At 51.6% G+C, this 21,315-nt stretch overlaps 1 pseudogene; it reads right to left on the bottom strand.

The window, feature by feature from the left end:
- The window catches only part of LOC128968319 (basic proline-rich protein-like), a 177,917-nt pseudogene that overhangs the window by 650 nt on the left and 155,952 nt on the right, over positions 1–21,315 (bottom strand).

Genomic DNA, 21,315 nt, shown 5'->3' with positions numbered 1-21,315 from the left:
AGCAGCTTCAGTTTGGCAGAATCAGCTTACCTCCGTTACATTTATCTAAAGTTTAATGTACTGCGTATTACATCTCCCATCCACAAAACTCATTGATATCTTATTGATCTTACATCTGTCTGTGCTATCACTACTACCTCGTCCCAGACACAAATTATGTGACTCGTGTTGTCACCCTGTAAATCCATCCGATCTCGACCCCATCCTCTGCGTTGTTCTCACCGTCTAACTCTACCTATCTGTTCTGTCATACATATTACCGTAGACATCCATCCATCCCCTGCTTCCATACCTCGATCTTCAATACCCTTCCCCAGCCTCCCCGCTCATCACAATCCTATCTCCTTATTATTCCCCCAACCCCTACAGCGTTTCCCAATTTCAACCCCTCACTTATCTCATACAACCTTATAACACCTCCTCCACCATCCATCCACACCAACATCCCCAATAATCTCCTCCACTATACATTAACTAACCTCACTACCCCCTTCATACCACTGTCACCACTATAATTATTATATAAAGTACATCATCTCATAAATTTCAGATCTTCCGTTCCATATACACCACTATACCGTTCTCCCTCTTCATCTAACTACCACCATGCGTCTCATCCCCTTATACATCACGTCCTATACAGAGTCCTATCCCCTCTCCGTTATTGTCCTACTACTTACACCCACTCTCATCAAATATCATCTATCCATGTCCCCTGTCTGATCGTTACACAAATATTCTTTTACCACCCACCTCACTATCTATACACATACCCAATGCCTTAACTAAATACTCCTCCTCAATACCCATCAGTCCCCCCTAACCCCCTAAACACCTCTTAATTCCCCAACTCTTCACTGTGACTACCACCCCCCCATCCCCCCAGATCATCCCATCTATAATGTGTTTATGTGTCGCCCACCTCACACCTCTCTACACCCACCGTACATAACCACTTCTCCTCCAACGTTAATCCAATGATATACACAAATCCACTTCCTCCTAGTTACACCACCCATTCCAATACCCTGTTGACACAACCATCACCTAAATAAATTGACAAAGATAAATAAATCAAAATTCCACCCATTGCAGTCATGTCATCTCATCACCATTAGTGACCCCTCCAGATCTGTCCCCACTCACCCCCCCACCCTCTATCATCGACCCCCCGTGCAACCCCAGCAAATCAATTGTCAATCTCGGTCTCATTACACAACACACAGTAAACCATCACGCACTCTTCACATCGTCAACACACATGTCGCACTCCTCCTACTTGAAACATACTACACCCATATATAATCCAGACATCCCCCTAACCTCCTTACTCCGACTAGACACCCTATTAACAAAATACATCACCAATACACTAAATTTTTGTTATACAAAACAAAACCCCATCTCCTACAAGAAACCTCAACTGACCGCGCGCTAATACTCCCCATTTATCTCAACACACCGCCCAAACACCACGCTCACTTATCCATGTCTCCTACAGTATCATCTGATCCCCCAACCCCGAGCCCCCACTGACGTCACAAATTCTACCCCTCCTCACATCCTCACATCCTCCACATATCTCCCGCAGCCTATCATCTACGTTAATTCACAGATATAACCCACTCACCTCACTCCAATCCCGAACCCTCCCATCCCATATCACATCTCATCATACAGATACCCAACCCTCCCAACCTCTAGAGTCTCAACACACAAATCAGTGACACAACCCCTTGTCTCTTCACCTATCCTCCTTCCACCACCTGTTCACCCACCCAATTCCGTACATCCATCTCATGTCCCTCTGATACCCATATCCACACAAATCACCAGGTCCTCTCCCCCACACCCCCTTCCTGTCCCACCCTCAACACCATTAAAACAATCAAATCCCACAAATACCCCCGTCGTATCATACACACTTCGCCGAACCAAGTCATTCTCTCATGTGAAAGACACGTATTACTTAGAGCTCTTCCTCCTGTACCAACACATTCTCATCCTTAAATCAAACCCACACAGCTATTCAGTCAAATCCCCAATATTCAATCTATAAAAAATATCTTAACTCCTCTAGCCAGACCATACCTATCATCGCCATAAACACAACCCCACCCCACCCCACCCCCCCAACAACACAAAACAAAATTCCAACCACACACACCCACAAACCCCCACAACCTCCATTTCACTTCCAACCCTTCTATCACTATAAAAAAACCCCTCACACCCTATTCCCCTTCCTAACCTTTCACTTTCCCATCCACTGTACCATCTCCCTTGATTATACCTACCACCCATGACATCATCATCTAGTGTCACTCTACATTCTAGACCCTCGTTGAGAAAAGATTTCACTCAAACCATCTCCTTCACACTGTATACAAAGATCTACATACATCTATAGTCATAATCATTTCATCACCAACATGTTTGACACTCCCCACATACATCCACCTTCCAGTATATTACTACACAACAGTACTTATACACTGTAAACCAGTGTCACTACTCCCCCCCCCCCCCCCCACAAATTATTATTCATATTCCCTGTTCCCTTTAAAAATCCCTTACACCTATTCCAATCACTTAATCTCCAACCACATAGACCATGAAAACCACATCAACAGTGTACACAAACTAACCTTCAATTCCTCAATGTTATCACCCTCTCCTATCTCATCTGTACCCCCTTATACTACTCAATCCCCATCTACCCTACACCAACATACAACATCTCCCTCCTCCCCCCCCATCCCATAAAACTTAACATCCAACCGCCCACCTTACCCCACCCAACCCACAGTCATATCCTACATCTCTTCTAATCATCACTGTTCCTCACAAAAACACGTATACTACCATGCCTCTCCAACCTAATCTCTCCCCCATCTCACACCTCTACCCCACCCTACCTTAGCGTGTCTGTACCACCCATACACCCACTGTCATCCACTTATCAGATCACTCGCCTACATACACCTGACACCCCATCTACTCCACCCAGTAAAATCTCAACATCACTCACCCCACCCCCTCACCCACCCCATCCCCCCCCACCTCCCCCTCCCCCCCCTCAAACAAACCCCCCCCCCACCCCCCCCCACCCCCCCCCCCCCCCCCCCCCCCCCCCCCCCACCCCCCCCCCCCCCCCACACACCCACACCACACCCACCACCCCCCCCCCCACCCACCCCCCCCCCCCCCCCCCCCCCCCCCCCCCCCCCCCCCCCCCCCCCACCGCCATTTCCCTCCCCACATACCCCTCTGTGTATACACGAGTAATCTTACCCCCACCACTTACCTCCTTCCCCACTCCCCGCCATAGTCAACAGCCACTCTCATGTCCTCCCCTCATGTCTCCTCTACTCCACCTCATACTTCCACCCACTACATCAACAACCACAAAGACCAACTGATCGCCTACCCTCTAACTACGCAACCCTGACAACCGTTGTCACCATCCTCAACACCACATACTCCTCCACCATCACCTTGCCTGCCTCTAGACCTCAAGCCCAGATTACTCATTTTCCCTCACATCCACTCCCACCCAAACTGACCTGTCATCAACATTCAAGTGCCACCATCAACCCTCCTAACTCCCCACCGCCCCCCCCCCCCCCCCCCCCCCCTCCCCCCATATGTCCCACCTACAACTATTTCTGTGTACCACAATCTCCTCCCTCTGTTGCCCCATAATCTCAAGTCAACCTCTCTCTCAAGTAAACCTATTACGTCACTCCCAATAGACATTCCCTTTGATACATCCTCACCTGAACTTCGTCAAATCTAACAAATAATACTACTATGTCTACATTTAATACTCCCAAACATCATAGATACTGTCAGAATTATATAAATCTACATATATATACATAAATACATCCTTGAAATTCTCGAGTCTCATAACTGACTGCCTAACGCGCTCTCCAAACCACCTCTTACAAACAATACTTACTCCTGCCTCGTTAGTTCCACCTGTTCCGCTATTCCAATATACCCAATCCTTACCTCAATCCGCGTCTTGTCCCCATGACGATTATAAAACCTGTCAATAGTGTATAAAGACTAAAGTCCTGGATTGAATCTGGTAAGATTCATGTTTCTGCTCTATGTATCCCTTGTCTCTGAATGAGGATCAGGAAGTTATCTAGGCAGTATCTGCTTATGTCAACGGGAGGCTAGTGGATCATACCAGTGGTTCATCAGCACCCCAAACTCCTCCCGCTCGTCTGCCTTCTCAATTAATACGTCTTGAATTCAGTCACATTTCCAAGTTCAGCTCAGTTCGAGTGTGTGATCGTCCGGGGAATACTTTGTACACTCCATTCCTTACTACTATTATTTAGATACGATCAACTAATCATCCTCCTCGTCAATTGCATGTGCCCCCTCCCTATGATGTGTCATACATAAGACAGTCAGTATGATGAGACATTCCCTATCCTTAAACGATCCGCACCTCTGTTATCAATCTAAGCGACTACAATCACCCCTATCACCCACCCCCCACCGCCACATATTCTTCATCTTTCGATCTCATAAGGCTGTCCTGGGACTCAAGGAGTGACAGAGCCTGGGAGAGAAGCTCGGATGACAGATAGAAGCTAGGCTGTGCGTGCGTCCTAGCCATAGCGGAGTAACTGCTGCGCATGCTGTCATGCTTTCGCAACACTGCCTGCTAGAAAGATTCGCATTGCACCTATCACTAGCAGCCAACGTCTCGTCCCTCGGTTAGCTATTACCAGTGCTCCAGGCCCCAGAGACTGTGCTTGTGATCAGTGTGAAGGTACTGCCTTCGCATCAGGCACGCCCGATACATTATGTCATCTGAGAATTAGTCGTCTGTCTAGGTTGCAGGCAGAAAGTGCTATGGTGAGCCAGTCCAGTTGGAGTTCGCTATCTGGCTGTGTTCTCTAAAGCATAAATGTGAAGTCTTGGCTACATTCGTATATAAGGGTATCTTTCAAATTGATAGACTGGTAGATCACTGTGCTGTGTGCTAGTTGCACGAGGATGTCGCTGTTCGAGTGAGCTTTGAGTGATAGTGTGCGACATGCCTGTTAAGATGTCCTGCAACTATATAGTCATATTCCTGATTTCCACTGGATCATGTACTGTGTTAAGTTTCGCATGCTTATGCACAAATTTCAGTGCCAGTCTGTCAGGTGAGACTCTTGGAAGAGATGGGGGCTGCCTAATCTGGGTAAAACTCGCTGCGAGCTGGAGTGCACCGTGTGGAGACCTGAAAGAGTAGTCTGGTTTGATGCTATAACGATGTGCAGAGCATACAGTAGCTGACTCTCTGTCAGTGCAGCGAGCATAAACGCTGTTTGACTAAGTGTAGGACAATAGTGCCGCGTGATGGTTTCGACATTACGGTAGTATGGCAATTTTATGTTCGCCATTGTCTATAACGTCGAGTGCTGCAGAACAGCTTGATGTATGTCTAGATTGCATTTGTCGCTTGCAAAGTGTCGTATCTTGTGAGTGCCAACTAGTGACTTTCTTCTCTGGGCACTGGGCGAGTTCGCCGCGATTGTTGTGAGGCTAGACGTCAATCGATTGCCTGAGGTGGTCTCTGGATCGCATCTCTCTCGCCTTTGATGAGGAAGGCCTGCCATCGATGTGCTCGAAAGCATTGGTGAGGCATCCGGTTCGTAGCACCCATAGGCACTAGAGATCAATCGCAGCTCCACTGCAAGCTCAGCGTGAGCAGTCTTTGGAGAGTGCGGCATAACTCAGAACAAATAGACATTTATGGGGCGTAAAGTGTGTCTATGCGAGATTTCGATGGTCTGAGCTTCCACGGATGGCCTAACGAGGGGGCAAATACACTTGTGCCAAGAGTCTGTGTCACAAAAAAGGCACTGGGTATAGATGGAGCCATGGCGATTACTCATTCTCGGGTGTGCTACGTGCTCACGTGACGTGACAGGTGGGCACCGGGGGCACCAAGAAAAAAACGGATGGGGTGAGAACACGCTCTTTCACTGTTTGGATTTGTTTGGGATCTGGACTATCGTCAGCGATGCTGTTGGAGAACTGTTTTGTGTGTGCGGGTGCTGAAGCCCCCCCCCACCACCCCCCCTCTCACTTCAATACCATCGCGCCAGGTCCAGTGAGATTATCTCCTTCTCTAGGGACAAGAGTTCTCACAAAATCCTGCCTAGGCAGGTGTCGATTTCCATGGGCAGCTGCTGTCATGAGTCGTTGGCCACTCGCATTTAGCACTGTGTTGATGATGGGTGTTGCTGAAGCTCTCAGGCACTTTAGATTCCAGAGGTTCCTTCCACCCTCCACCACTGTGGAGAGTCTGTGCCTCTGTGAGAAGAGTTGCTGAGAGATGGGTGAGATCTTGAACATGTGTGGTTGCTGTAGAAGGAAAGAGTGGCTGTCATCTACAGGAGATGATGACAGGTGAGTGGAGGGGGAAAAATGTGCTGAGGCAGCGATTTCCTTGGGGGCAAGAGGCAGCTGATGGAGCATGGCACATGGTGAGGCTGCTGGAGGGCACAGTGGCCAACTGCAGGAGCTTTCTCCTACAGCAGAGTTGTGAATTTGATTTCCTGGATGAGCCCCCTGCAGCCTCCATCATTGCTCCAATGAGGGCTGAGAGAGCAGGAATGATTTGGGGGTTTTGGATTGGGGTTTGTTTTTATTCTTGGTCTGTCTGCTGAGTGTGTTTCTCTCTCTCAGGTCACCTCTGGGAGCTTGTCTGGGTACACAGGGTGCCCAGGGAGGGGGTTGGGGCTCCATCCCTGGAGATATGTTGCACGGTGCCCTCTGTTACCTCAGAGCTAATGTCCTGTGGCAAGAGAGCTTTCACTGGCTGCTGATGGCTGCTTGAGGTCCCCTGAGGAGTCAAGATGTTGGTGACAGCCCTTGGGGTGCCAGGAAGGAGGATTTTGCTGGGAAAGAGGAGGATGCCTTCTTAGGACTGCTCTGAACCATGAGTCCTCCAGAAGGTCTTCATGAGAGCTTTGGTCCTCAAGCTGGTGGCACACAAAGGGTGATGGGGAGACCATGGTCATAGGTCAGGAGGGTTTCCTGTGTGAGGGTATCCTGGGAATCCACCTCTGGCATGTCATCAGGACCAGGAGAGGTCCCTCCCAGCCCCTAACATCCTATGATCCTGTGACTAGTGGATTCCCCCCAGGGATCAGTGTTGGGTCCAGTCCTGTTCAACATCTTCATCAATGACTTGGATGAGTGGACAGACAGACAGTCTGCTCGGCAAGTTTGCTGATGATTCCAAACTGGGAGGCTTGGCTGAGACACCTGAAGGCTGTGAGGCCATTCAGAGACTTGGACAGGCTGAGAGCTGGGCAGAGAGGAACCAAATGAGGTTCAACAAGGAGAAGTGCAGAGTCCTGCATCTGGGGAGGGAAAATAAACTGCACCAGCACAGCTTGGGAGGTGACCTGCTGGGGAGCAGCCTCATGGATACAGACCTGGGAGTGCTGGTGGATAACAAGTTCTGCATGGAAAGCAATGTGCCCTGGTGGCCAAGAAGGCCAATGGGAGCCTGGGGTGCATTAACAGGAGTGTGTCCAGCAGAGCCAGGGAGGTTCTCCTCCCCCTCTACTCTGCCCTGCTGAGGCCCCACTTGGAATATTGCATCCAGTTTGGGCCTCCCCAGTTCAGAAGGGACAGGGATCTGCTGGAGAGAGTCCAACAGAGAGCTACCAGGGTGATTAGGGGACTGGAGCACTGCCCTGTGAGGGGAGGCTGAGAGCCCTGGGACTGTTTAGCCTGGAGAAGAGAAGACTGAGAAGGGATTTAATCAATGTCTATAAATATCTGAGGGCTGGGGTTCAAGAGGGAGGGGACAGGCTCTGCTCAGCTGCACCCTGTGATAGGACAAGGGGCAATGGATAGAAACTCCAGCACAGGAGGTTCCACCTCAACATGAGGAGGAAGTTCTTCCCTGTGAGGGTCACAGAGCACTGGAACAGGCTGCCCAGAGAGGTTGTGGAGTCTCCTTCTCTGGAGACTTTCCAGCCCCATCTGGATGTGTTCCTGTGTGACCTGTGCTGGATTCTATGGTCCTGCTCTGGCAGGGGGGTTGGACTGGAAGATCTCTGGAGGTCCCTTCCAATCCCTCACATCCTGTGATCTATTGGTGCTTGCTCTTCCTCAGCCAGCATGGTGGCTGCAGCTTTGGATGATCTGCCTGCCAAGCAATGAAGAAGGAGCAGTTGGTCAGAGTGGAGCTGCAAGAGGAACAAGCCCAGTGGCCAAGGGCACAAGAAGAGGGCAAGTAGGGCAGGATTTTTTTCTCCTGGGCCAGGCAAGCTGTGCAGAGGAAGGAGGCCCAAGAGTTGCAGTGCAGCTGGGAGATGTGCTATTGCCTTACCATGGCAGCAAGGATCAAAAAGCAACCTCTGTGCTCCAGCAGCAGCATCTCTCAGCAGAGAGGAGGTTTCTTTCCAGGAACCAGCTATTGATCAGCAGTTTACAATCAATGCCCAGCATGTAAATAAGCAGAGACACAGTGGTGGAGGTGGTGGTGTTGGTGCTGCAGGCTGGAGCCCTGCATTGGCCACGTGCTGTGCCAGGGCTCTGCTCTCCCTGCACGCTGCACCACGAGCACGTGGAGCTGATTCACTCAAGCCTGCTGACTGCTGATGGTCTCTGGGCTTAAAGCAGGCAGCTGAAGGCTGCTGGGACTGACACCTAGCTTATGGAATCCTAGAATTGTCAGGGGTGGAAGGGACCTCAAGGCTCAGCCAGTGCCAACCCCCTGCCATGGGCAGGGACACCTCACACTCCAGCAGGTTGCTCACAGCCACCTCCAGCCTGGCTGCAAACACCTCCAGGGATGAGGCTTCCACCACCTCCCTGGGCAACCTCTGCCAGTGTTGCCCAGGGAGGTGGTAGAAGCCCTTAGATCACAGGAGGGGTTGGGTTGGGAGAGAACTTTCAGATCATCCACCCCAACCCTGAACCCAGCACGGCCAGGTCAGCACTGAACCATGTCCCTCAGCACCACAGCTGCATGGACTTTGAACCCCTCCAGGGCTGGGGAATCAACCACGGTGCTGGGCAGCCTGGTCCAGGGATTGACAAGCCTTTTGGGGAGGAAATTGTTCCTAATGTCCACCCTAAACCTCCTCTAGTGCCACCTGAGTCCATTTCTTCTTGTTCTATCACTTGTTACTTAGGAGAGTAATAAGTTTCTATTGCCAAAGAAGTAACAAATTTGTTTCTAAAGTAGTAACAAATTTCTGTTTCTAAAGAAGTAACAAATTTCTGTTTCTAAAGAAGTAACAAATTTCTGTTTCTAAACAAGTAACAAATTTCTGTTTCTAAACAAGTAACAAATTTCTGTTTCTAAACAAGTAACAAATTTCTGTTTTTTATAAAGAAGTAACAAGGTTGTAGTTATAAATGGTTATATTTATAAACATTTCTTAGTTTCCCTCCCCAGGCTTCTCTTCTCCAGACTAAACAGCCCCAGGGCTCTCAGCCTCTCCTCACAGGGCAGTGCTCCAGTCCCTTCAGCATCCCTGTAGCCCTCCCTTGGACTCTCTCCAGCAGATCCCTGTCCCTCTTGAGCTGGGGAGCCCCACGCTGGATGCAATATTCCAGGTGAGGTCTCAGCAGGGCAGAGTAGAGGAGGAGGAGAAGAACCTCTCTGGATCTGTTGGACACACTCCTCTGAATGCACCCCAGGACCCCATTGGCCTTCTTGGCCACCAGGGCACACTGCTAACCCATGGAGAACTTTTTATCCACTAGAATTCCCAGGTAAGAGACCAACCCCTCTGTAGCCTTCTTGTAGCCCCTTTCAGGTACTGGCAGGCTGCTGTTAGGTCTCCCTGGAGCCTTCTCTTCTCCAGGCTGAACACCTCCAGCTCCCTTAGCCTGTCACAGAAGCACAGAATCAACCAGGGTGGAAGAGACCTTTGAGATCACCAAGTCCAACCAATCACCTAACCCTAACTGACCAACACAGCATCAAGCAGGTTGGAAGAGACCTGCAAGAACACCAAGTGCAACCCATCAGCCAACCCTATCTAATCAACCAGACCATGGCACTAAGTGCCTCATCCAGGCTGCTCTTAAACACCTCCAGGGATGTCAACCCCACCCCCTCCCTGGGCAGCCCGTTCCAATGCATTGCAATCTCTCTTTCTAGGAAGAACTTCTTGCTAAGATCAAGCCTGAACTTCCCCTGCACACCTTGAGACTGTGTCCTCTTGTTCTGGTGCTGGTCGCCTGGGAGCAGAGCCCAACCCCCACCTGGCTGCAACCTCCCTTCAGGTAGTTGTAGACAGCAATAAGGTCCCTCCTGAGCCTCCTCTTCTCCAGGCTGAACACCCCCAGCTCCCTCAGCCTCTCCTCACAGGGCTGTGCTCCAGACCCCTCCCCAGCCTTGGGCTCCAGACCCCTCCCCAGCCTCATTGCCCTTCTCTGGACACATTCCAGCATCTCAACATCTCTCTTGAATTGAGGAGCCCAGAACTGGACACAGCACTCAAGGTGTGGCCTAACCAGTGCTGTGTACAGGGGTACAATGACCTCCCTTGTCCTGCTGGCCACACTATTCCTGATCCAGGCCAGGATGCCATTGGCCTTCTTGGCCACCTGGGCACACTGCTGGCTCATGTTCAGCTGCTGTCACCCAGCACCCCCAGAGTGTCCTCACAGGAGACACACTCCAGTCTTCTGATCATCTTCATGGCTCTCTTCTGGAGCAGCTCCATCAGGTCCATGTCCTTCTTGGACCAAAACACCTTGGTATTATTTTCCAAATGCCTGCAGCCAGCCCATCAAGCCTGCCCTGTCAACACAAAGCATTGAGACTTCTTGCCTCCTGCTGATGCAGGAGGAGCATTTGTGGCTCAGGCAGTCCTGGACTGTAGTCTGTCTGGACTTTGACACCATCCCCCACAGCAAACTCCTGGGCAAGCTGTCAGCCTGTGGCTGGGACAGGAGCACTCTGTGCTGGGTGAGGAACTGGCTGGAGGGCTGAGCTCAGGGAGTGGTGGTGAATGGTGCCCAGGGAGTGGTGGTGAATGGTGCCCAGAGAGTGGTGGTGAATGGTGCCACATCCAGCTGGCAGCCTGTCACTAGTGGTGTCCCTCAGGGATCAGTGCTGGGCCCCATCCTGTTCAATATCTTTATTGATGATCTGGATGAGGGGATTGAGTCCATCAGCAGTAAGTTTGCAGATGACACCAAGTTGGGAGCAGGAGTTGATCTGTTGGAGGGTAGGAGGGCTCTGCAGAGGGACCTTGCCAGGCTGGACAGATGGGCAGAGTCCAACAGGATGGCATTCAACAAGTCCAAGTGCTGGGTGCTGCACTTTGGCCACAACAACCCCATGCAGAGCTACAGGCTGGGGTGGGAGTGGCTGGAGAGCAGCCAGGTGGAAAGGGACCTGGGGGTGCTGGGGGACAGCAGCTGAAGAGGAGCCAGCAGTGTGCCCAGGTGGCCAAGAAGGCCAATGGCATCCTGGCCTGCATCAGGCATAGTGTGGCCAGCAGGAACAGGGAAGTCATTGTAGCCCTGTGCTCAGCTCTGGTTAGGCCACACCTTGAGTCCTGTGTCCAGGTCTGGGCTCCTCAATTTAAGAAGGACATTGAGATACTTGAATGTGTCCAGAGAAGGGCAACGAGGCTGGGGAGGGGTCTGGAGCACAGCCCTGTGAGGAGAGGCTGAGGGAGCTGGGGGTGTTTAGCCTGGAGAAGAGGAGGCTCAGGGCAGACCTCATTGCTCTCTACAGCTACCTGAAGGGAGGTTGTAGCCAGGTGGGGGTTGGGCTCTGCTCCCAGACAACCAGCCCCAGAACAAGAGGACACAGTCTCAAGGTGTGCCAGGGGAGGTTTAGGCTCGAGGTGAGGAGAAAGTTCTTCCCAGAAAGAGTAATTGGCCATTGGAATGTGCTGCCCAGGGAGGTGGGGGAGTCACCATCCCTGGAGGTGTTGAGTAAAAAGGATTGGATGTGGCACTTGGAGCCATGGTTTAGTTGTCAGGAGGTGTTAGGTATTAGGTTGGACTTGATGATCTCTGAGGTCTTTTCCAGCTTGGTTGGTTCTATGAATGATTCTGGAGATGGTCAAGACAGCACATTGCTGACCACTTCTCGTCAGGTTGGCTGGATCAGTTTTACTCCCAAACCTTTCACCCAGATGATTTTTTTTGCAGTGCTGGGAAATGAGCCTTGCTCTGCAGAGCTGTCAGTGTCTCCCAGCTGTGTCACTTTGTGCTCTAACAAATGTGTGTGTCTATGATAGAGCTATTTCATCATCATCATCATCATCATCCTCATTCTCTGCACTCCTCCAGCCACCTGGGAAGCTTCTCTTAAGTGCAGCTCTTCTCTCTCAGGTCTGGCTTTTGTTAACTCTCTTCTTGGTTTGTTTTCCAGTGGTGTGGAAAAGCCTCAGAACAAGCTTCTTGTTGTTCCTATTTTTTTTTCATCCCTCAAGGCCCTGTAGAAACCCAGGGAGAGAGATTTCCTGTTGGAGCAGGCTGTGCTTGAAATGGAGGAGGGGACACTTTTATTGGCACAGGCAGGAAAATGAAGCCAGGAGAAGTCAAGACCTCAGTAGTGTGGAAGACCCAATTCTCAGAGTTGAGTTTGGAAGGTAAGAAGCAGAAAATGGAGGGAGGTTGTGCTGAGGTCTCGTGGGCAGGTCTAGAAGGGTTGCAGGTCCTCTTGGCAGAAGGGGAAAGCAGTGCTGAAACCAGCAGGACCTTTCAGAAACAGAGCAAGCACCCAGCTGCTGACCTCCTCCATCAGCAATCTGCAGGCATGCTCTTGGGACAGCAGAGAGGAGTCACCTCCAGGGCACTGCTCCACAGAGCACCCAGCTGCTGACCTCCTCCATCTCCAGTCTGCAGCCATGTTCTTGGGACAGCAGAGAGGAGTCACCTCCAGGGCACTGCTCCACAGAGCACCCAGCTGCTGACCTTCTCCATCAGCAATCTGCAGCCATGCTCTTGGGACAGCAGAGAGGAGTCACCTCCAGGGCACTGCTCCACAGAGCACCCAGCTGCTGACCTCCTCCATCTCCAGTCTGCAGCCATGTTCTTGGGACAGCAGAGAGGAGTCACCTCCAGGACACTGCTCCACAGAGCACCCAGCTGCTGACCTTCTCCATCAGCAATCTGCAGCCATGCTCTTGGGACAGCAGAGAGGAGTCACCTCCAGGACACTGCTCCACAGAGCACCCAGCTGCTGACCTTCTCCATCAGCAATCTGCAGCCATGCTCTTGGGACAGCAGAGAGGAGTCACCTCCAGGACACTGCTCCACAGAGCACCCAGCTGCTGACCTCCTCCATCAGCAATCTGCAGCCATGCTCTTGGGACAGCAGAGAGGAGTCACCTCCAGGACACTGCTCCACAGAGCACCCAGCTGCTGACCTTCTCCATCAGCAATCTGCAGCCATGCTCTTGGGACAGCAGAGAGGAGTCATCTCCAGGACACTGCTCCACAGAGCACCCAGCTGCTGACCTCCTCCATCTCCAGTCTGCAGCCATGCTCTTGGGACAGCAGAGAGGAGTCACCTCCAGGACACTGCTCCACAGAGCACCCAGCTGCTGACCTTCTCTATCAGCAATCTGCAGCCATGCTCTTGGGACAGCAGAGAGGAGTCACCTCCAGGACACTGCTCCACAGAGCACCCAGCTGCTGACCTTCTCCATCAGCAATCTGCAGCCATGCTCTTGGGACAGCAGAGAGGAGTCACCTCCAGGACACTGCTCCACAGAGCTCACATCTGCTGACCTCCTCCATCAGCAATCTGCAGCCAAGCTCTTGGGACAGCAGAGAGGAGCCACCTCCAGGGAATGTTCTGCACTGAGGACACCTGGCCCTGTAGCTACTCAACATGTGAAGGACACATCCCTTCCTAGCAGGAGGTGGGAAATGGGGAAAAAGCCCTCTGGGGGAGGTTTTGCCTTTGTTGCTTGCAGTGAAGGTGAGCTGTGAGCCTGCAGTTGCTTCCTGGCTTTGGCTTTGCTCCCCGGCTGCTTTGGGCTCTATTATTAGCAGCTGACATGCTGGTGGAGTCACTCTCCTCCTAATTTTGCTAATTAATCAGTGCTCCCCGTGACAGCTTTTGACCATTAAGTAATTTTCATTAGTCTCCAGACCCCAAGAGCATGGCTGAACCCATCTATCTTCATTAGCTTTGGGTTTCAACGTCATGAACAGGAGCCAAAAGTGACAGCAAAAGGGCAGCTTCCCCACTCAGTCCCTTCCTCATCCCAGAGAAAAATGACCTTGCTGATATTGTTCCTTCTTCCCATCCCCACCCTTTGTTGTGGGATGCAATGCTCCAGGCTTGGGGCAGAGTGGTTGGAAAGCTGCCTGGTGGAAAAGGACCTTGGGGGTGCTGGTTGACCACCCAGGTGGCCAAGAGGCCACCAGCATCCTGGCCTGGATCAGCAGTAGAGTGGCCAGCAGGACCAGGTCAGTGTTTGTCTCCCTGTACTCAGCACTGGTGAGGCCACACCTTGAGGCTTGGCTTCAGTTTTGGACCCCTCACTCCAAGAAGGACATGGAGGTGCTGGAGTGTGCCCAGAGAAGGGCAATGAAGCTGGGGAAGGGTCTGGAGAACACAGGGCTGGTGAGAAGCAGCTGAGGGAACTGGGGGTGTTCAGTCTGAAGAATAAAAGGAGGCTAAGGGCAGATCTCACTCTCTACAACTCACTGTAAAGAGGTTGTAGCCAAGTGAGTGTTGCTCTGTTCTCCCTAATGACAAGTGATAGGAGGAGAGGAAATAGCTTCAGGTTGCACCAGGGGAAAGTTTAGGCTGGATACTGGGAAAAATTTCTCCCCTGAAAGAGTGGTTAAGCCCTGGAGCAGGCTGCCCAGGGCAGTGTTGGGAGTCCTCATCCCTGAAAGTGTTCAAAACACTTGGGGACATCCTTCAGTGGTAGCTTGGCAGTGCAGGGTTAAGGCTTGGACTCGATGAAGCTCCATCCCTGGAGGTGTTTGCAGCCAGGCTGGATGTGGCTGTGAGCAACCTGCTGGAGTGTGAGGTGTCCCTGCCCATGGCAGGGGGGTTGGAACTGGCTGATCCTTGAGGTCCCTTCCAACCCTGACAATTCTTAAAGGTCCCTTCCAACCAAACCCATTTGATGACTGGAGAACTTGATGCATCCAAATTTCACCACCTCAGGGAGTCCCTCTGAGCCTATTTAGTTCTTCATCCTCCATCAGGTTAATCTGACAAAAGGAAGAGTTACCTCAGGGCAGGTCCAGCTGGCAGGAAGGAGATGACACAACTTCCCCAGCTCGATGGAATGTTTGCTGCCTTCCACCAGCCCTCAGGAAATAACCTCCCTGATCAACGAGGACAGGAGGTGCCCTCTCCTTCTGGGGAGAGCAAGGCTGAGGACAGCACACAGAGGTGGCTTCCCAGCCCTTCCAGGCAAACACCAGCCATTTGGTGAGGTCAGTTAACACTTCCAAACTCCTCCTTCCTGTTGCCGAGGTTGTGTATGGAATTGTGGCTGGTTTGGAGCTGCCAAAGCATGGCTCTGGCTACACCACTGGCAAAGGCAACTTCGAGAATGGGGGAAGGTAATTGGGGGGTGCTGGTTGATAGTAGCTGAACATGAGCCAGCAGTGTGCCCAGGGGGCCAGGAGAGCAAATGGCATCCTGGCCTGCATCAGGAATAGTGTGGCCAGCAGGACAAGGGAGGTTATTATCCCCCTGTGCTCAGCACTGGTTAGGCCACACCTTGAGTCCTGTGTCCAGTTCTGGGCTCCTCAATTTAAGAAGGACATTGAGAGACTTAAATGTGTCCAGAGAAGGGCAATGAGGCTGGGGAGGGGTCTGGAGCACAGCCCTGTGAGGAGAGGCTGAGGGAGCTGGGGGTGTTTAGCCTGGAGAAGAGGAGGCTCAGGTGGGACCTCATTGCTCTCTACAACTACCTGAAGGGAGGTTGCAGCCAGGTGGGAGTTGGTCTCTTCTCCCAGGCAACCAGCAGCAGAAGGAGGAGACACAGACTCAAGTTGTGCCAGGGGAGGTCTAGGCTGGATGTTAGGAGGAAGTTCTTCACACAGAGAGAGATTGCCCTTGGAATGTGCTGCCCAGGGAGGTGGTGGAGTCCCCATCCCTGGAGATGTTCAAGAGAAGCCTGGATGAGGCACTTAGTGCCATGGTCTGGTTGATTGGATAGGGCTGGGTGATAGGTTGGACTGGATGATCTTGGAGGTCTCTTCCAACCTGGTTGATTCTATGATTCTAATTCAGACATCAGGAAGGATTCATAGAATCATGGAGTGGTAGGGGTTGGAAAGGAGCTCTGGAGATCGAGTCCAACCTTCCTGCCAAAGCAGGATCACCCAGAGCAAGTCACACAGGAAAGCAGCCAGGTGGGGTTTGAAATGTCTCCAGGGAAGGAGACTCCACAACCTTCCTGGGCAGCCTGCTCCAGGGCTCCAGCACCCTCACACCAAAGAGGTTTTTCTTCATGCTGAGGTGAAACTTAAGTTCCTTCTACAGATGAGGCTGCCCAGAGAGGTGGTGGAAGCTCCATTTCTGAAGTCATTCCAAACCCACCTGGATGCCCTCCTGTGCAACCTGCTTTAGGTGACCCTACTCTGGCAGGGGGGTTGGATTAGAGGATCTCCAGAGGTCCCTTCCAACCCTTACCATTCCATGGTTCTGTAATAATCATGTGCCATTTGTCTGCCTTTAAAGAGGATCCTGTCCATTTTTTTTGTCCTAAGAGTAGTCACTTGGGATAAGAGGAGAGGAGCTGAAGTTCTTAGAATCTGAAAGGAGGTTGCAGCCAGGTGGGGGTTGGTCTCTTCTCTCAGGCAACCAGCACCAGAACAAGAGAACACAGTGTCAAGCTGTGCAGGGGGAAGTTTAGGCTTGATCTTAGAAAGCAGCTCTTCCCAGAAAGAGAGATTGCCCTTGGAATGTGCTGCCCAGGGAGGGGGTGAAGTCACCATCCCTGAAAAGTGTTTAAAAGAAGACTGAATGAGGCACTTGGTGCCATGGTTTAGTTGATTAGACGGTGTTGGGTTCTAGGTTGGAGTTGGTGATCTTGAAGGTCTTTTCCAATCTGGTTAATTCAGGAATTCTGTGTGATTAAGGCTGGAGAAGACCTCCAAGATCGTCCAGGCCAACCATTAGCCCCAATCCAAGCTTTGCTCCTTCCTGCACTGTCGGTGTCAGAGATGGGCACCAGACTTGGTTTTGCACCTTGCTCCTCCCAGGCTGCTGTGCACAGGCACCTCTTGGACTTCTGTGTTTTGCTTTTTATTCTTTCCTTTATTTTCTGACATTGTTTGTTCCCCTCTCTTCCTGTAGATCTCAGCTTGGAGCCATCGATATGTGTCTCTGTCTGCTGAGAAGCCTCCTGGTGCAGATGACATTAAATTGGGGGGCAGTGTTGGTCTGCTTGAGTGTAGGAAGGTTCTGCAAAGAGATCTGGCCAGGCTGGGTCCTGCACTTGAGTCACAACACCACCAGGCAATGCTCCAGGCTTGGGGCAGAGTGACTGGAAAGTTGCCCAGCAGAGAAGGACCTGGGGATGTTGGTTGAGAGCCAGCTGAAGGTGAACCAGCAGTGTGCTCAGGTGGCCAAGAAGGCCAATGGCATCCTGGCCTGGATCAGAAATAGTGTGGCCAGCAGGAGCAGGGCAGTGACTGTGTCCTTGTACTTGGCACTGGTGAGACTGCACCTTGAGTCCTGGCTTCAGTTTTGGGCCCTTCACTCCAAGAAGGACATTGAGGTACTGAAGCAGGTCCAGAGAAGGGCAATGAAGCTGGGGAAGGGTATGGAGAACAGGGCTGGTGAGGAGCAGCTGAGGGAACTGAGGGTGTTGAGCCTGGAGAAGAGGAGGCTGAAGGGAGACCTCGTTGCTCTCTACAACTGCCTGAAAGGAGGTTGGAGTGAGGTGGGGATTAGTCTCTTCTCTTTAGTATCAAGTGATAGAATGAGAGGAAATGGCCTCAAGTTGCACTGGGAGAGGTTTAGGTTGGAGATAGGAACAATTTCTTTGCTGCAAAAGTGGTCAGGGATTGGACCAGGCTGCCCAGGGAAGGTGGTGGAGTCCCCATCCCTGGAGGGGTTCAGGCAAGGTGTGGCCAATGGCACTTTGGACCATGGTTTAATAGCCATGGTGGTGTTGGGTTGATGGTTGGACTGGATGATCTTTTCCAACTGAAACAATTCTATGGTTCTATGATTCATCATTTGCCTGAAGCCCCCACTCTCAGTGATTAGTTGGAACTGCAGATGTTTGCTGCAACCTTTGAATCACTTCTCCACCAACAGCTACAGCTGATGTGAGATTTCCCTGAACGCTGCCTTGGGTTTCTCAGTCCCTGTAGGTATTTCATTTTCTGCAGGTCTCTCTTGCTGCTATTTTCTTCTGAGTTGAATAGTAAATCCAGGGACTTCAGAAAGCATTTTTGTTGCATTGCAGTGAAGGAATTTTAAAGGGAACTTGGAATATAAATATTCATCTGGCCAAAAAAGAAATAAAACCCCCACCAAAACCCCAAAGAGTTGTCCTGGTGTGGCAATCCCAGCTTTGTATGTCACACCACATCCAAAGCTTGCCATCAACCTTGGGATTCACAGCATATGTAGCTGGTAAAGATTCTTCCAATCACAGAATGATTGGAATTGTCTCAGTTGGAAAAGAGCTCTAAGATCTTTGCTCTCAACATGAGAGGTGGGTGTCAAGAGGAGGGGACCAAGATCTTTTGGGTGGTGCACAGTGATAAGACAAGGAGCAATGGATACAGATTTGAACATAGAAGATTTCCTCTCAACATGAGGAGAAACTATTTCACAGTGAGGGTGCCAGAGCACTGGAACAGGCTTCCCCAGAGAGGTTGTGGAGTCTCCCTCTAGGGAGGCTCTCAAAACCCACCTGGATGTGTTCCTGTGTGACCTGCTTTGGCAGGGGGGTTGGACTGGATGACCTCTACAGGTCCCTTCCAGCCTTTAACATTCTGTGATCATCAAGTCCAGCTATCAACCCACCATGGCTACTAGACTATGTCCCAGAGTGCCATGTCCACGTGTTTCTTGACCTGCAGTGCAATTACAGCCTCTTCCTACCATTTTTCTTCCCTTGGAACAACTCCTGAGCCCTCTTCCCAGCCTGCATTTGCAGCCCTTGTCACAAACCATTGCTGCTGCATTTTTAGCATCCCACATCTGCTACAGCAAACTCCTGGGAGACAGGGAAACTCCCTCCCTGAACCCTCATCCAGAGGGCTCAGTGCAAGCAGGACGCACAGGCACCCTCCATACAAACATCTCTCTGCTGCCTTTTATCTGAGACAGCAGCACAGCCCGGCCAGGACCTGCAAAGAGAGAGCCCAGCCAGGACCTGCAGAGAGAGAGCCCAGGCAGGACCTGCAAAGAGAGAGCCCAGCCAGGACCTGCAGAGAGAGAGCCCAGGCAGGACCTGCAGAGAGAGAGCCCAGGCAGGACCTGCAAAGAGAGAGCCCAGCCAGGACCTGCAGAGAGAGAGCCCAGGCAGGACCTGCAGAGAGAGAGCCCAGGCAGGACCTGCAGAGAGAGAGCCCAGGCAGGACCTGCAGAGAGAGCCCAGGCAGGACCTGCAGAGAGAGAGCCCAGGCAGGACCTGCAGAGAGAGAGCCCAGGCAGGACCTGCAAAGAGAGAGCCCAGCCAGGACCTGCAGAGAGAGAGCCCAGGCAGGACCTGCAAAGAGAGAGCCCAGGCAGGACCTGCAGAGAGAGAGCCCAGGCAGGACCTGTAGAGAGAGAGCCCAGGCAGGACCTGTAGAGAGAGAGCCCAGGCAGGACCTGCAGAGAGAGAGCCCAGGCAGGACCTGCAGAGAGAGAGCCCAGGCAGGACCTGCAAAGAGAGAGCCCAGGCAGGACCTGCAGAGAGAGCCCAGGCAGGACCTGCAAAGAGAGAGCCCAGCCAGGACCTGCAGAGAGAGAGCCCAGGCAGGACCTGTAGAGAGAGAGCCCAGGCAGGACCTGCAGAGAGAGAGCCCAGGCAGGACCTGCAAAGAGAGAGCCCAGCCAGGACCTGCAGAGAGAGAGCCCAGGCAGGACCTGCAGAGAGAGAGCCCAGGCAGGACCTGCAAAGAGAGAGCCCAGCCAGGACCTGCAGAGAGAGAGCCCAGCCAGGACCTGCAGAGAGAGCCCAGGCAGGACCTGCAGAGAGAGCCCAGCATTCCTAAAAGCTGGACAAGTCATAGATTCATAGAACTGTTGAGACTGGAAGAGACCTTTGAGATCCTCAAGTCACAACCAACCACTTGCTTAGAGCTCAGAATGCCACCACAGCTGCTAAGCCACTGAACCTCATCCCTCAGCACCACCCCCATGTGTGTCATATGTACCTCTAGGGATGGTGACTCCACCACCAACCTGGGCAGCCTGTTCCAATGCCTGAGAACCCTTTCTGTGAAGAAATTTTTCCTAGAACCCAACCTGCCCTTCCCCTCACACACAGTTTCAGGCTATTTCCTCTCACTCTATCCCCAAGGAGAAGATGACTTTGAATGTTCAGCCTTGTTGGGTTTGCTTCTGGTTTTTGCTTCATCCACCTCAGCTTCTATGCTGATGGGACAACATCTGCTTTGTACTTAGGGTTCAGAAATGTACATGCAAATGCTTGGATTCAAAGATTCAGGCAAAATTTACTATTTTGGGTGTTTTTTTCTTTCTTCTTTTTTTTTTTTAAGTTGGCTTAGAAAGTCAAGTTCTGGAGCTTCTCAAAGGAGATGGAACTTGGAAGAAATGAAGGAAGAAAATGTGAAGCTGAAGTCTAATGAAGTGATCTTCTATTTTTTTTTTTTTGTTGGAACAAGTAGTAATTAAGAGAAGAGAGGCAGCTTATGCCTGCATCAGCAAGTGGAGTAGCAAGAGGATATTCCAGCCCTGAGATCTGGCCTTGAGCCCAAAGCAGCCCAGCCCCTGAAATGAAGAACCTTCTCTTCTCCTCTGGTCAAGAGCAGTGGCTTGAATGAATCTCAAGGGATGGTTCAGGTGCTGAGTGCACTGAACTGTTCCCTAAAGGTCTGTCCATGACCCCAGCTGGACTCAACAGTGTCTGGAACCAGAAGCAAGGAGTCTGGAATTGGGGTAGGTCGAGTGATAACCTCAAGAGTGAAGTGCTTCTGTGTACATGGAATGCAAATCCTCCTTTTCACTGTGGAGAGCCATCTTCAGGTTGTGTGTCCTCAAGCTTGAAATCTGGGCTTGAGGGTTTGCTGTGCATTGGAAAACATTGCAGTTGGGTTGGGCTGGAGTGAAGTCATAGAATCAGAGAGTGGCTTAGGCTGGAAGGGACCTACCCCAGAGATACCTACCTCAAGCCTCCTGCCATGGGC

The sequence above is a fragment of the Indicator indicator genome, chromosome 7 (genome assembly GCF_027791375.1).
Source record: "Indicator indicator isolate 239-I01 chromosome 7, UM_Iind_1.1, whole genome shotgun sequence".
Lineage (NCBI taxonomy): Eukaryota > Metazoa > Chordata > Aves > Piciformes > Indicatoridae > Indicator > Indicator indicator.
The sequence above is the reverse complement of the archived record's forward strand: the minus strand, read 5'-3'. Positions and strand labels throughout refer to the sequence as shown.